The sequence below is a fragment of the Theropithecus gelada genome, chromosome 3 (assembly GCF_003255815.1).
Source record: "Theropithecus gelada isolate Dixy chromosome 3, Tgel_1.0, whole genome shotgun sequence".
NCBI classification, from domain to species: Eukaryota; Metazoa; Chordata; class Mammalia; order Primates; family Cercopithecidae; genus Theropithecus; species Theropithecus gelada.
In genome coordinates, this window is record NC_037670.1 from 117,792,200 (window position 1) to 117,807,116 (window position 14,917).

The 14,917-nt window shown below is 37.0% G+C and overlaps 1 pseudogene; it reads left to right on the forward strand.

The window, feature by feature from the left end:
* The first annotated feature begins 5,032 nt into the window (after positions 1 to 5,032).
* LOC112621660 lies at positions 5,033 to 6,655 on the forward strand (annotated as a pseudogene).
* The last annotated feature ends 8,262 nt before the right edge of the window (positions 6,656 to 14,917 follow it).

Genomic DNA, 14,917 nt, shown 5'->3' on the forward strand with positions numbered 1-14,917 from the left:
TATTGATCTATAGTTTATTTGCGCTCCTGATAGCCATTCTGTCCAAGCCCTAGTGGGAATTGCTGTAGCTAGTGATGTCTTGGTGGGGCATATGGAAACCAATGAACCTACCTGACTCACAGGTAGGTTGAACAAAGCTTATCTAACAGGCACTTTGCCTGTACGGCACATCAGATAATTCCCTATAGCCATGGGCTATAGCTAACTGGCCATTAGATCAGGCCACTGGCAAGCCTAAAACTGACATATAAAACAAACTGCCATGTGGGGAGAAAATTGTTTGATACAAATCTATTCTCCTTCTAAAAAGCTCTTTGTTACCTATGTGGATTTATTATTTAAAAAATCCTCAATGCTGCCTAGGGGAAATATAACCAATGAGCAGATTGCACTTGTCAGATAAGTGTGGAGATTTGAATGAACTGTCTGTTTCTGCCATGGCTTCAGAGGGTACAAGTCCCAAGTCTTGGCAGCTTCCATGTTGTGTTGAGCCTGTGGGTTCACAGAAGTCAAGAATTGAGGTTTGGGAACCTCTGAGTATATTTCAGAGGATATGTGGAAACACCTGGATGTTCAGGCAGAAATTTGCTGCAGGGGCAGGGCCCTCATCGAGAACCTCTTCTAGGGCAGTGAAGAAGGGAAGTGTAGGATTGAAGCCCCCAAACATATTCCCCATTGGGGTACTGCCTACTGAAGCTGTGAAAAGAGGGCCACACTCCTCCAAACTCCAGAATATTAGATTCAGTGACAGCTTGCACCGTGCACCTGGAAAAGCCACAGGCCCTCAACATGAGCCTGTGAGAGCAGCTGGGTGGGAGGCTGTACCCTGCAGAGCCACAGGGGCAGAGCTTCCCAAGACAATGGGAACCCACCTCTTGCTGAGCTTGACCTGGCTGTGAGACATGGAGTCAAAGAGATCATTTTGGAGCTTTAAGATTTGACAGCTCTGCTTGATTTTTTACTTGCATGGGGCATATAGCCCCTTTGTTTTGGCCAACTTCTCTCATTTGGAATGGCAGTATTTACCCAATGACTGTATCCTCATTGTATCTGGGAAGTAACTAAATGCTTTTTTATTTTACAGGCTCATAGGTGGAAGGGACTTGCCTTGTCTTTGATGAAACTTTGGATTGTGGACTTTTGATTTAATGCTGAAATGAGTGAGGACTTTAAGGGACTGTTGGAAAGCCTGATTGGTTTTGAAATGTGAGGCCATGATATTTGGGAGGGTCTAGGTCAGAATGATGTGGTTTGGCTATCTCCCCACCCAAATATCATCTTCCATTGTAACTCCCACAATTCCCGTATATTGTGGGAGGAAACTGGTGGGAAGTATTGAATCATGGGCTGGGTCTTTCCCATGCTGTTCTCTGTTTTGTCTGAAAATCCAGATGGTAATCCCTGCTTTTTTCTGTTTTCCATGTGCTTTTTAGATTTATCTCCATCCCTTTACTTTGACTTTGTAAGTGTTATTGCTTGTGAGATCAGTCTTTTGAAGACTGCATACCATTAGGTCTTGTCTTTTTTATCTAGCTTGTCACTCTTTGCCTTCTGATTGGGACATTCAGCCTGTTTACATTCAAGGTTAATATTGACATGTGTGGATTTGATCCTGTCATCCTGTTGTTAGCTGGTTATTATGAAGACCTGTTTGTGCGGTTGTTTTATAGGGTCACTGGTCTGTGTTCTTCAGTGTGTTTTTTTTCTAGTGATACTTTTTACTGTTTCCTTCAGGACCTCTTGTGAGGCAGGTCTGGCGGTAATGAATTCCTTTAGCATTTGTTTATCTGAAAAGGATCTACTTCTCCTTTGCTTATGAAACATAGTTTGGCTGGATATAAATTCTTGGTTGGAGTTTCTTTTCTTCAAGAATGCTGAACCTCTTCTGGTTTCTGTTGAAAGCTCCACTGTCAGCTTGATGGGGTTCCCTTTGTAGGTCACCTACCCTTTCCCTCTAGCTGCCTTTAACATTTTTTTCTTTCATTTTTGACCTTGGATAATCTGATGACTCTGTGTCTTAGCGATGGCCTTTTTGTGTCGTATCTTGTAGGGGTTCTCTGCATTTCATGAATTTGAATGTTGACCTCTCCAATGAGGTTGGAGAAATTTTTACAGATGATATCCTGAAATATGTTATTCAAGTTGGTTGCTTTCTCTCCATCTTCTTCAGGGACACAAATAGATAATAGATTTGGTCTCTTTACATAATACAATATTTCCTGAAAGTTTTCGTTGTTCATTTTGGTTATTTCCTTTATTTTTGTCTGACTGAGTTACTTCATTGAACCAGTCTTCAGGCTCTGAAATTCTTTCCTTAGCTTAGTTTATTTTGCTCTTAACACTTGCAATTGCCTTATGAAATACTTGTGTGTTTTGCAGTTCTATCCAATCAGTTTGGTTCTTTCTTATAATGGCTATTTCATCTATTAGCTCATGTATAATTATTTTCTGAAGATTCCTTGAGTTTCAACTTTCTCCTGAATCTCAATGATCTTCATTCTTATCTATATTCTGAATTCTATTTCTCTCATTTTAGCCATTTCAACCTGGTTAAGAACTCTTGCTGGGGAACTAACGTGGCTATTTGGACAACGGGGGACATGCTGACCATTTGAGTTGCCAGAGTTCTTGAGCTGATTCCTTCTCATCTGTGTGAGTTGATGTTCCTTTAATGTGATATAATTTGAGTACCATCAGTTGAATTCTTATCTGGTTGTTTCCAGGGGGCTAATACTTTGTGCAGGGTCTCTATTTATATCTGAGTTTTGAAACATGATTTCACAGGGTGGTATATTAGTAAGGTATTTTTGGTGTTGAAGTTTGGGTTGTGATCCAATAAATTGCTTTTAAGCATAATGGCTAGGAGATAGGCTCTTGCTCAGCCATGTGGCTTCTCTCTATTTCATCATGTTTGCAGCCATGCTCCCTCTCAATGCTCTGAAAGTGTGGGCTCCTCCCCTGCTGAAGTGCTAACTGCAGATTTCAACTTGGCACTCCCAGACTGTACACCACAGTCCTTGGGTGAACTCAGGCTTTGTTTCTTCATCAGGTTAGAGGCAGCAGGGGCAGAGACTCTTGCAGTGGCTGTGGCAGAGGGCCTTCCACTACTATCTTGGGGTTCTACCCCAGAAGAATGCAGAGCTGCTTGGTGTGATCAATCTAGAGTAGGGTGGCTGTGACGTAGCCCCAAACTGAAGGGCCCTGCCTGGTGATGACCAGGGGCATGGGGAGCTGGTTGGGGAGCCAAGTGACCTCTTCTCCTTAGGGCAGCTGTGACTTGCTTGAGGTGTTATTAAAGCACTTGGGGTCTTTGTTCCTTACCCAGTCTGAGGCCAGCAAGGGCAGTACCAATGCAGTGGTAGTGGCAATGGAGTCGTTGGTTGCCTCTGGGAGTTCCACCTAAGAGAAATGTAGAGCCCCTGCTACTGGGGAAAAAACAAAAACAAAAACAAAACAAAAAAGCACCTCACTTTTAAATAACCCTTGCATCAAAGGAGACATCATAGGTAAAATTTGAAAATATTTTGAATAAATCAGAATGAATATATTAAACATCAATGTTTGTGGGAGGGAACTAAAATTATGCTTAGATAAAACTGTATAGATTTTTTTTTTAATAATAGAAAGGAAGAATGGCCTAAAACCAATTATCTGAATGTTTCACTTACAAAGCTAGAAAAGAACAAGTAAATTGAATGCAAAGTATGTAGAAGAAGACAACAAATAAAGATAAGAAAAGCAATCCATGACACAGGAAATGGACAAACAGTGTATTAATACATAAAAATATTTGTTCTTTTAAACTATTAACACAATTGACAAACCTGTAGCAGGAGTGATTAAAAAAATACAGAAAGAGAAAGAGAAAGGGTGGCAATTTAAAATTATGAGAATAAAGGAGGGGCTACCATTTCAAACCTAAAAGTATAAAATACTTAAAAATTTTAGGAGCACCCTTATTCCAATAACTTTTTTTAAGTTTGAAAAATTATTCTGAACTCTGTCTCATTCTTAGTGTTTTAGGAAAAGTAATTTAATATAAAATTGAAAAACAGAAAATGTTTAGGTCAAACTCATCTAAAATTATTTTAAGAAAGAAGAAATAAATGATAGAATAACATTCCTGTACACAATAAAAGTATGACTTGGATGCATGCTCACAAAGTAGGTAAATCCTGTAGCTTGCTATTTCCAAATGAGAATCTCAAAAAATGAGATGAAATTCCTTCAGAAAAAAAATAGTGAAAGAAAATTACACTTGTGAATGAAAAACTGGAAGAAATACAAAAATAAATAAGCACATTTATTTTTAAGGCAAATATGTTTAAATTTTTTGTGTGTTTTCACTTGAAAATGCTCTGCATTTTAAATTAATTAAATCAAAAGCAATGTGCAATAGAAAAATTCAACGATGTCAAAAGTTTGTTTTTTTAAAGTTATAATGTATTTGATAAGAGTTTTGATAATCTGTACAAAAAGAAATAACAGGGAGAGAAAAATTACACAGGCTATAATTATTAGGATTGAATGGGGAACATCATGATAGGTTTAAAGAGGAGATAATATGAAGTAGTTTTCAACTTTGTTTTTTTTTTTTTTTGGAGACAGAATCTAGCTCTGTTGCCAGATTGGAGTGCAGTGTGGCATGATCTCAGCTCACTGCAACCTCTGCCACCCCGGTTCAAGGGATTCTCCCACCTCAGCCTCCCGAGTAGCTGGGATTATAGGCACATGCCACTAAGCCCAGTTAACTTTTGTATTTTTAGTGTAGACTGGGTTTCACCCTGTTGGCCAGGATTGTATCTATCTCCTGACCTCATGTTCTGCCCACCTCGGCCTCCCAAAGTGCTGGGATTACAGGTGTGAACCACCGTGCCCATCCTCAACTTCTATATTTGCTAATAAATTTGAAAATTAAAATGACTTGGACAAATTCTTTCAAAACAACAGTTTTTAAAGTGACAGAAGAAGAAATATGCCCATAACTCTGTAAATGTCTTACCTGTGTGCCAAGTCACAATAAGATGACACCATGAACTTAGAGTGGTGTCACGGTATAAAGTCACATATATAGAAAGATAAAAACATCTAACTTTGTTTTTATCTATGTATCTACAAATAAATATGACTTTCGTAGGAAAACTTAACATCTTTGTGACACTAGGATTGACCAAGATTTAGGTACATCATGCAAAAAGTATTAATCAGTAGAGAATTCTTGTAAACATAATTATTTTTGTTTATAAACTAAACTAAGAGCACATAAGTCAATAGGCAAAGTGGAGAAATATGTTTTCAATAATATATTTGACATAATAGCCATCCACAGGATATTCAGACTATACCTAGAAACACAACACAATAGAAAATACAACAAATTTATCTAATCGTATGGTAAATATGGGTTAAAACCACCATGATATACAGATTGATGGATAGCAGCATCAGTCATCAGTATGGGTTAAAACCACCATGATATACAGATGGATGATATACAGATTGAGAATAGCAATACTGCTATTCCAAAAATCCAAAATCCAAATTTCTCCTAAATAGAAACTCTTCGAGACATGACACCACAAGTGGAACATTCCACATCTGACACCTTTGCTTTCTGATGGATTGATGTACACAAAATTTCTTTCATGTACAAAATTATTTAAATTATTGCAGTCAAGCCTCTTTTCTCTAGTAAAAGAAAAATCTGTCTTTCTGAATTAATGCTTGAGAAATGTCCTTTTCCTACTGGTTCACATTTAGCCCAAAAAAGGCATTTAATTCAACAGCATACAGCTCCTGTGAGTCCACATTCAACGTTTTTGATACATTTGATTCATCTTTAGTTTCTACAGAAGACAAAGAAGATAGAGAAGATGGCTTAGTATTGAATAAGAAGTTGATTCCCCCTCCTAATGCACAAATACATACATTTGAAACTACTGTACAGGCTAACCCATTATATAAGCTGAGACCAAAGTTAACTCCTGGAATGACTGAAATAAGAGGAAACAGTTCTGCAATTCTGCAAGGTAATTGTGACTTGGAAGAGAAGAGGACCACCTTGTGTTTGCAGTCATGGAGGGAGAAGCAGTGTCAGGTATCTGGAGACGGCCATGCCCATGTGACCAGGTAGGGAGCTTGGAAAGTCCACACACTGATTACATACACTGCTTCCTGTCCTATTTGCTTCAGATTACAGGGGATCCCTGTTACTGTGCAGTGATGCACCTTTCCCAAGGGAAACCTAAAGGCAAATTTTCCTCATGAACTCTGAGCACAAGGACAACCTCTTCTCTAAGCTTTTGCAATGACAAAAAATCCTGCATACACAACCTGAGCAGTGGATTCACAACTTTAGTTTTGATGCCCATGACCCGTGTGGATTTCACTTCTAAAATGAAACAGATAACTTTTAGAACATTATGAAGATCCCATGTCTTGCATGTGTTTTGAACTGGTGCTTACTATATCTCTAGATGGGACTTCTCCTTTTAGCCTGCAATATATCTGCCATGCAGTAATCTGCAGGTACACTACGTATGATGGATTGATTAACTCCCTTTACCATCAATGTTATAGGAATTTTTAAAAGTATCATTACAAACAAAAAGGTAGGATTCACAAGTTAAAATGGGGACCGGTCAAGCCAAAGTAAACTCTCCTGTCCTCAGAGGGTATTAACTAGGTCTGCTTTCATGTGGATAAGATAGCACACCTATAGCAACAAACGTATGAGTGGTGGGTTTTCTCATACAGTATGTAAGCTTAGTGTTAGTATCTGTCAGACGCAATCTGCTGTTACTTATTCAGATAAATGTGGTGCCTATTGAAACAACAGGATAGAACTACAGGTATTCAGTAAGACTACAAAAACATTTTGGTGATTTAGCTAACGGTTTTTAATGGCTGTAGTAATTCAGTGAGGCAACACTGGGGCATTTATTATGAAGAATTCTATTTCTTTCTGAAGGACAAATGCTTAATACTGGATGAGTATTTCAGCATTGTGACTCTTTGAAATTATTTCGTCTATGTTTTTCTATAATCTTCCAGAAGTAATGATGTTTGTAGTTGCTATAATTCAAGCTTTGGGAGTGCAATAAAATAAAATAAAATAAAAGACTGCCTTCCTTTTAAGAAAAAAAAAATGCAAGTTTCTAGTCACAAGGGCATAGTGCAGTTCAATTAAGTGTTGATGTAGTTTATAGTTACACTCCTTTTCTTCTCTGCAAAAGGTACTGGTAAGTAAACCAGCTTTTCTGAATAGTCATTCTTAAAATTTCAGACTTACAAAATTAGTAGTAGAATTTTATTTAAAGGCCCTAAGTACCGATATTTTTAATGAGTGCTTTAATTTAAAACAAGTATTTGGAATAGCTGCTACAATGTATTCTTCCATGTGATTTTTTTAAGTTGACATGCAGTCTAATTGTTGTTTCATAAAAGCTGGATATTTTTCTATGCCCATAATGAGTTTGTGAACCATGAAGAAGATGAAACTAGAAGATTACCGAACAAGTCAGAAAATAAGAACTTCAGTGGTTGGAGATGTTGGGATTATTGTTAAACTATAATTAATAATTTGGATAGCAGTACTTATCTCTTTGTTGTAAATTCTCAAGGCTGAATTAAGTATAATTTATAGAACCTCAGTGCAGTTATTCTTAATGGGAAATCTGAGATCTAAAATTTAGATTTAAAAGGTACTGCATAACCATTGTATCCATAAATAGCTTAGCTCCTTTTCATCATTTTGAATAGTATGTATCACTACTGGAGTGAGCTGTTCTTGAAGTTATTTCAAGTTCTAGTGTTCACTTCTAAGTAACAGAACTGAATTTACAGTTCTAGATATTTGGCAGTAAAATAGCCACATCCATTCTTATGTCTTTTTGTGAATGTGCTCTATACCACTGTTGAGTGCTCCACAGTTTCTACACTAGCTGCTACAAAATGTGATTTTACATCCCTATGGCGATTGCCAAGGCTACAAAAAAAGCAAAGCTGTATTTGTATACAACACTAACCCTTTGACTAGTAATGCATGTTTCTGCTTGATGTGCCTTGTTACAACTACTTTCTTGTGCTAATAAAAGATGTTTGGTGTTCTTGTAAAAAAAATTGAAATAAATAAATTTAAGTATGTAGAAATAGTATTGTCAAAGTCAACATACAGCGTAGGGATGAATATCTAAATTTAACATTTTATTTGTGGAAGCAAAAATTGCAGTTCAGAGCTTACACGCAGATCAGGTGGTCTTTGATATGTCTGAAGAACAAAGAAAAGGTTAGGGTTTTATTAGGAAGATAATTATTGCCTATGGTTTTGAAAGAAAGCTTATGGGCACTAAAGAATCTTTTGGGAGCCAGTAAACTCTGATTAGTGAGTGATGGTGATAGGTGATACTAATTTTAGAGTCATGGCAGGTGGTTTAACCAACTACTAGCTAAAACTGGTCTTAAGGTTGCAGCAGACCATTTCAGCAGTTGGGAGAGAATTCAGTTCTTGGAGCAGTGCTATACGCCCTAAGTGACTTTAGATTATGATTAATTGAGTATGACAAGTATGACTTGATTTGTAAAATTATCATTCAGAATATGAAAAAGATTTTCTCTATTCTTCTATGAGAAAGGATAATTCAATATTCTGCAATGTCTTGTCTGCTGTTATTGTTCACTTACTTTATTTAAATTCAATTTATTTGTAGGGTCTATATATTGTAATTAAAATCTTGCTGTGTTCTTGATGATTCATTGGGAAAAACAGATGGTAACAAAGTGATTTCAACTTATTTGATTGTTTCACTTTAACGATCCCTTTAGCTTGGGCCTGCTTAATTGTACAATATTAGGATGTGCTGCACTTGCTTACGTATTACTTTTTAGTGGTGGTTTTGTGTTAGCATTTTATCACATATATTAGATTACTAACTTTTGGGGATATTCTGCTCACTTTACATCTCGCAATACCTTTTGAGTTTCCATCAACACAGACTTTCCTAAGTGTTCACTAATAGCAGTTAGTGAATATACATTGAATGACATGGGTTAAAGCAGGATAATAGAGGAACCCCTTACATAAAACATCCAGAAATATGGAAGGACAGTTGTCCCTTAAAACCATCACATAGTGATAATTACTTTGTCTCTTTTGTTCAGTTCAGAATTTACTATGTGAGCTCCTCGTTGGAATGGGTTCTTAAGAGCTAGGTAGAATCTTCTAAACCAGCATAATAAATTTTAGCCATCTAGGTTATTCAGATTTTATGTTTATACTAAGCCCAATGTGCAGGTGTTAAATTAGCCAACAGGGAACCTGTTTATTGGCCCATAAATGTCAGAGAAGCATATTGGAATTCATAAAATAAAGGAAAAGAAAAATATGTAGGTGATACAGAACTTAAACTTCATTATACAGATCAAAACTTCCTCAATCTACATAATTTTAAGGTGTTTTATTTACTACAGGATTTCCAAAGACAGAAATAATGAATGAAGGGAGGTTGTTTCCTTTTTATGTTGCTTCATATTATTCCCACTGCAAAAAAAAAAGTGATATATGCACTTAACTATAATTTTTTAAAAGAGCCATAAATTGAAGTGTCTACATCTCTCAAGAATCATCTGCTGGATGAATATAACTCTAAGGGCTGAATCTTGTTCAGTGTTTCATCTTCACTTGAGACCTCATTTCCAAAGTATTATCATACAATTTAATTGCAGACGTTTGTTTGCTGAATTTCTCAGTAATTTGTTTTAAAGATTACGCCCAGCAGGTGTTCTTATTTTTAGATACAGAACCTGATACCTTTTGTAATTTCAAAATTTGAGTTCAATGACTAGTGTTTTGAAAGAATTCTGGAAATGTAAGAAAAAGAAGAAAACGATCATGTGGGAATGAATATATATTTATAATATTTGTGATACTTTGAGGAATTATTTGTATAATGTCTGAGCTTTAAGAGTAAGAAAAATAATGTATAGAAATACAAAAAATATTAAAATGCTCACTCTAATATAGGAAGTGACAAACCTGCTTTCAGTACATGCCAAAGTGGAAAAATAAATTACATGACTATTATCTCTTTCAAGTTTGGACATTTTCTAGGGATTCTTCTGGAAATATTAAGAAAGTATATGAAAATGAAATAATGGGAAACAAAAATTGTGCTTACCACAGAAACTGTTGTATAAATTGTACCATTTCTTTTTTTTATATACTTTATGTTCTAGGGTACATGTGCGCAACATGCAGGTTTGTTACATATGTATACATGTGCCATGTTGGTGTGCTTCACCCATTAACTCGTCATTTACATTAGGTTTATCTCCTAATGCTATTCCTCCTCTCTCCTCTCACCCCACAACAGGCCCTGGTGTGATGTTCCCTTCCTGTGTCCAAGTGATCTCAGTGTTCGATTCCCACCTATGAGTGAGAACATGCAGTGTTTGGTTTTTTGTTCTTGTGATTGTATGCTGAGAATGATGGTTTCCAGCTTCATCCATGTCCCCATAAAGGAAACGAACTCATCTTTTTTATGGGTGCATAGTATTCCATGGTGTATATGTGCCACATTTTCTTAATCCAGTCTGTCATCGATGGACATTTGGGTTGATTCCAAGTCTTTGCTATTGTGAATAGTGCCACAATAAACATACGTGTGCATGTGTCTTTATAGCAGCATGACTCATAATCCTTTGGGTATATCCCCAGTAATGGGATGGCTGGGTCAAATGGTATTTCTAGTTCTAGATCCTTGAGGAATCGCCACACTGTTTTCCACAATGGTTGAACTTGTTTACAGTCCCACAAACAGTGTAAAAGTGTTCCTATTTCTCCACATCCTCTCCAGCACCTGTTGTTTCCTGATTGTTTTAATCATTGCCATTCTAACTGGCATGAGATGGTATCTCATTGTGGTTTTGATTTGCATTTCTTTGATGGCTAGTGATGATGAGCATTTTTTCATGTGTCTGTTGGCTGCATTAATGTCTTCTTTTGAGAAGTGTCTGTTCATATCCTTTGTCCACTGTTTGATAGGGTTGTTTTTTTCTTGTAAATTTGTTTGAGTTCTTTGTAGGTTCTGGATATTAGCCCTTTGTCAGATGAGTAGATTGCAAAATTTTTTTCCCATTCTGTAGGTTGCCTGTTCACTCTGATGGTAGTTTCTTTAGCTGTGCAGAAGCTCTTTAGTTTAATTAGATCCCATTTGTCAATTTTGGCTTTTGTTGCCATTGCTTTTGGTGTTTTAGACATGAAGTCGTTGTCCATACCTATGTCCTGAATGGTACTACCTAGGTTTTCTTCTAGGGTTTTTATGGTTTTAGGTCTAAAATATAAGTCTCTAATCCATCTTGAATTAATTTTTGTATAAGGTGTAAGGATGGGATCCAGTTTCAGCTTTCTACTTACGGCTAGCCAGTTTTCCCAACACCATTTCCTAAATAGGGAATCCTTTCCCCATTTCTTGTTTTTGTCAGGTTTGTCAAAGAGAAGATGGCTGTAGATGTGTGGTATTATTTCTGAGGGCTCTGTTCTGTTCCATTGTTCTATATCTCTGTTTTGGTATCAGTACCAAGCTGTTTTGGTTACTGTAGCCTTGTAGTATAGTTTGAAGTCAGGTAGCGTGATGCCTCCAGCTTTGTTCTTTTGGTTTAGGATTGTTGTGGCAATGAGGGCTCTTTTTTGGTTTCATATGAACTTTAAAGTAGTTTTGTTCCCTTTCAGTGAAGAAAGACATTGATAGCTTAATGGGGATGGCATTGAATCTATAAATTACCTTGGGAAGTATGGCCATTTTCATGATATTGAGTCTTCCTATCCATGAGCATGGAATGTTCTTCCATTTGTTTGTGTCCTCTTTTATTTCCTTGAGCAGTGGTTTGTAGTTCTCCTTGAAGAGGTCCTTCACATCCTTTGTAAGTTGGATTCCTAGGTATTTTATTCTCTTTGAAGCTATTGTGAAGGGGAGTTCATTCATGATTTTGTTCTCTGTTTGTCTGTTATTGGTGTATAAGAATGCTTGTGATTTTTGCACATTGATTTCGTATCCTGAGACTTTGCTGAAGTTGCTTATCAGCTTAAGGAGATTTGGAGCTGAGACGATGGGCTTTTCTAGATATACAGTCATGTCATCGGCAAACAGGGACAATTTAACTTCTTTTCCTAATTGAATATGCTTTATTTCTTTCTCTTGCCTGTTTGCCCTAGCCAGAATTTCCAACACTATTTTGAATAGGAGTGGTGGGAGAGGGCATCCCTGTCTTGTGCCAGTTTTCAAAGGGAATGCTTCCAGTTTTTGCCCATTCAGTATGATATTGGCTGTGGGTTTGTCTTAATATTTTACTTTGAAATATGTTCCATCAGTACTGAATTTATTCAGAGTTTTTAGCATGAAAGGCTGTTGAATTTTGTCAAAGGCCGTTTCTGCATCTATTGAGATAATCATGTGGTTTTTGTCTTTGGTTCTGTTTATATGCTGGATTATGTTATTGATTTTCATATGTTGAACCAGCCTTGCATCCCAGGGATGAAGCCCACTTGATCATGGTGTGTAAGATTTTTGATGTGCTGCTGGATTCGGTTTGCCAGTATTTTATTAAGGATTTTTGCATCGATATTCATCAGGGATATTGGTCTAAAATTCTCTTTTTTTGTTGTGTCTCTGCCAGGCTTTGGTTTCAGGGTGATGTTGGCCTCATAAAATGAGTTAGGGAGGATTCCCTCTTTTTCTGTTGTTTGGAATAGATTCAGAAGTAATGGTACCAGCTCTTCCTCATACCTCTGGTAGAATGTGGCTGTGAATCTGTCTGGTCCTGGACTTTTTTTGGTTGGTAGGCCATTAATTATTGCCTCAATTTCAGAGCCTGTTATAAATCTATTCAGACATTCAACTTCTTCCTAGTTTAGTCTTGGGAGGATGTATGTGTCCAGAAATTTATCCATTTCTTCTAGGTTTTCTAGTTTACTTGCAAAGAGGTGTTTATAGTATTCTCTAATGGTAGTTTGTATTTCTGTGGGGTCAGTGGTGATATCACCTTCATCAATTTTTATTGTGTCTGTTTGATTCTTCTCTCTTTTCTTCTCTATTAGACTTCCTAGTGGTCAATTTTGTTGATCTTTTCAAAAAAACCAGCTCCTGGATTCATTGGTTTTTTGAAGGGTTTTTTTGTGCGTCTGTCTCCTTCAGTTCTGCTCTAATCTTAGTTATTTCTTGACTTCTGCTAGCTTTTGAATGTGTTTGCGCATGCTTCTATAGTTCTTTTAATTGTGATATTAGGGTGTCCATTTTAGATCTTTCCTGCTTTCTCTTGTGGGCATTTAGTGCTATAAATTTCCATCTACACACTGCTTTAAATGTGTCCCAGAGATTCTGGTACGTTGTATCTTTCTTTGCTCTCATTGGTTTCAAAGAACATCTTTATTTCTTCCTTCATTTTGTTATTTACCCAGTAGTCATTCAGGAGCAGATTGTTCAGTTTCCATGTGGTTGAGCAGTTTTCATTGAGTTTCCTAGTCCTAAGTTCTTGTTAGATTGCATTGTGGTCTGATGAACAGTTTGTTATAATTTCTGTTCTTTTACATTTGCTGAGGAGTGCTTTATATCCAACTATGTGATCAATTTTGGAATAAGTGCAATGTGGTGCTGAGAAGAATGTATATTCTGTTGATTTGGGGTGGAGAGTTCTGTAGATGTCTGTTAGGTCCACTTGGTGCAGAGCTGAGTTCAATTCCTGGATATCCTTGTTAACTTTCTGTCTCGCTGATCTGTCTAATGTTGACAGTGGGGTGTTAAAGTCTCCATTATTATTGCGTGGGAGTCTAAGTCTATTTGTAAGTCTCTAAGGACTTGCTTTATGAATCTGGGTGCTCCTGTATTGGGTCGATATATGTTTAGAATTGGTAGCTGTTCCTGATGAATTGATCCCTTTACCATTATGTAATGGCCTTCTTTGTCTCTTTTGATCTTTGTTGGTTTAAAGTCTGCTTTATCAGCGACTAGGATTGCAACCTGTGCTTTTTTGTTTGTTTGTTTGTTTTGTTTTCCATTTGCTTGGTAGATCTTCCTCCATCCCTTTATTTTGAGCCTATGTGTGTCTCTGCATGTGAGATGGGTCTCTTGAATACAGCAAACTGATGGGTCTTGACTCTATCCAGTTTGCTAGTCTGTGTCTTTTAATTGGAGCATTTAGCCCATTTACATTTAAGGTTACTATTGTTATGTGGAACTTGTTATGTGTGAACTTGATACTGTCATTATGATGTTAGCTGGTTATTTTGCTCATTAGTTGATGCAGTTTCTTACTAGCATTGATGTACTTTACATTCTGGCATGTTTTGGCAGTGGCTGGTACGAGTTGTTTCTTTCCATGTTTAGTGCTTCCTTCAGGATCTCTTGTAGGGCAGGCCTGGTGGTGACAAAATTTAGCAGCATTTGCTTTTCTGTAAAGGATTTTATTTCTCCTTCTCTTATGAAACAGTGTGGCTGGATATAAAATTCTGGGTTGAAAATTATTTTCTTTAAGAATGTTGAATATTAGACCCCACTCTCTTCTGGCTTGTAGAGTTTCTGCCAAGAGATCCGCTGTTAGTCTGATGGACTTCTCTTTGTGGGTAACCCGACTTTTCTTTCTGGCTGCCCTTAGCATTTTTTCCTTCATCTCAACTTTGGTGATTCTAACAATTATGTGTCTTGGAGTTGCTCTTCTCGAGGAGTATCTTTGTAGCGTTCTGTGTATTTCCTGAATTTGAATGTTGGCCTGCCTTGCTAGGTTGGGGAAGTTCTGGATGATATCCTGGAGAGTGTTTTCCAACTTGGTTCCATTCTCCCCGTCACTTTCAGGTACACCAATCAGATGTAGATTTGGTCTTTTCACATAACCCCATATTTCTTGGAGACTTTGTTCATTTCTTTTT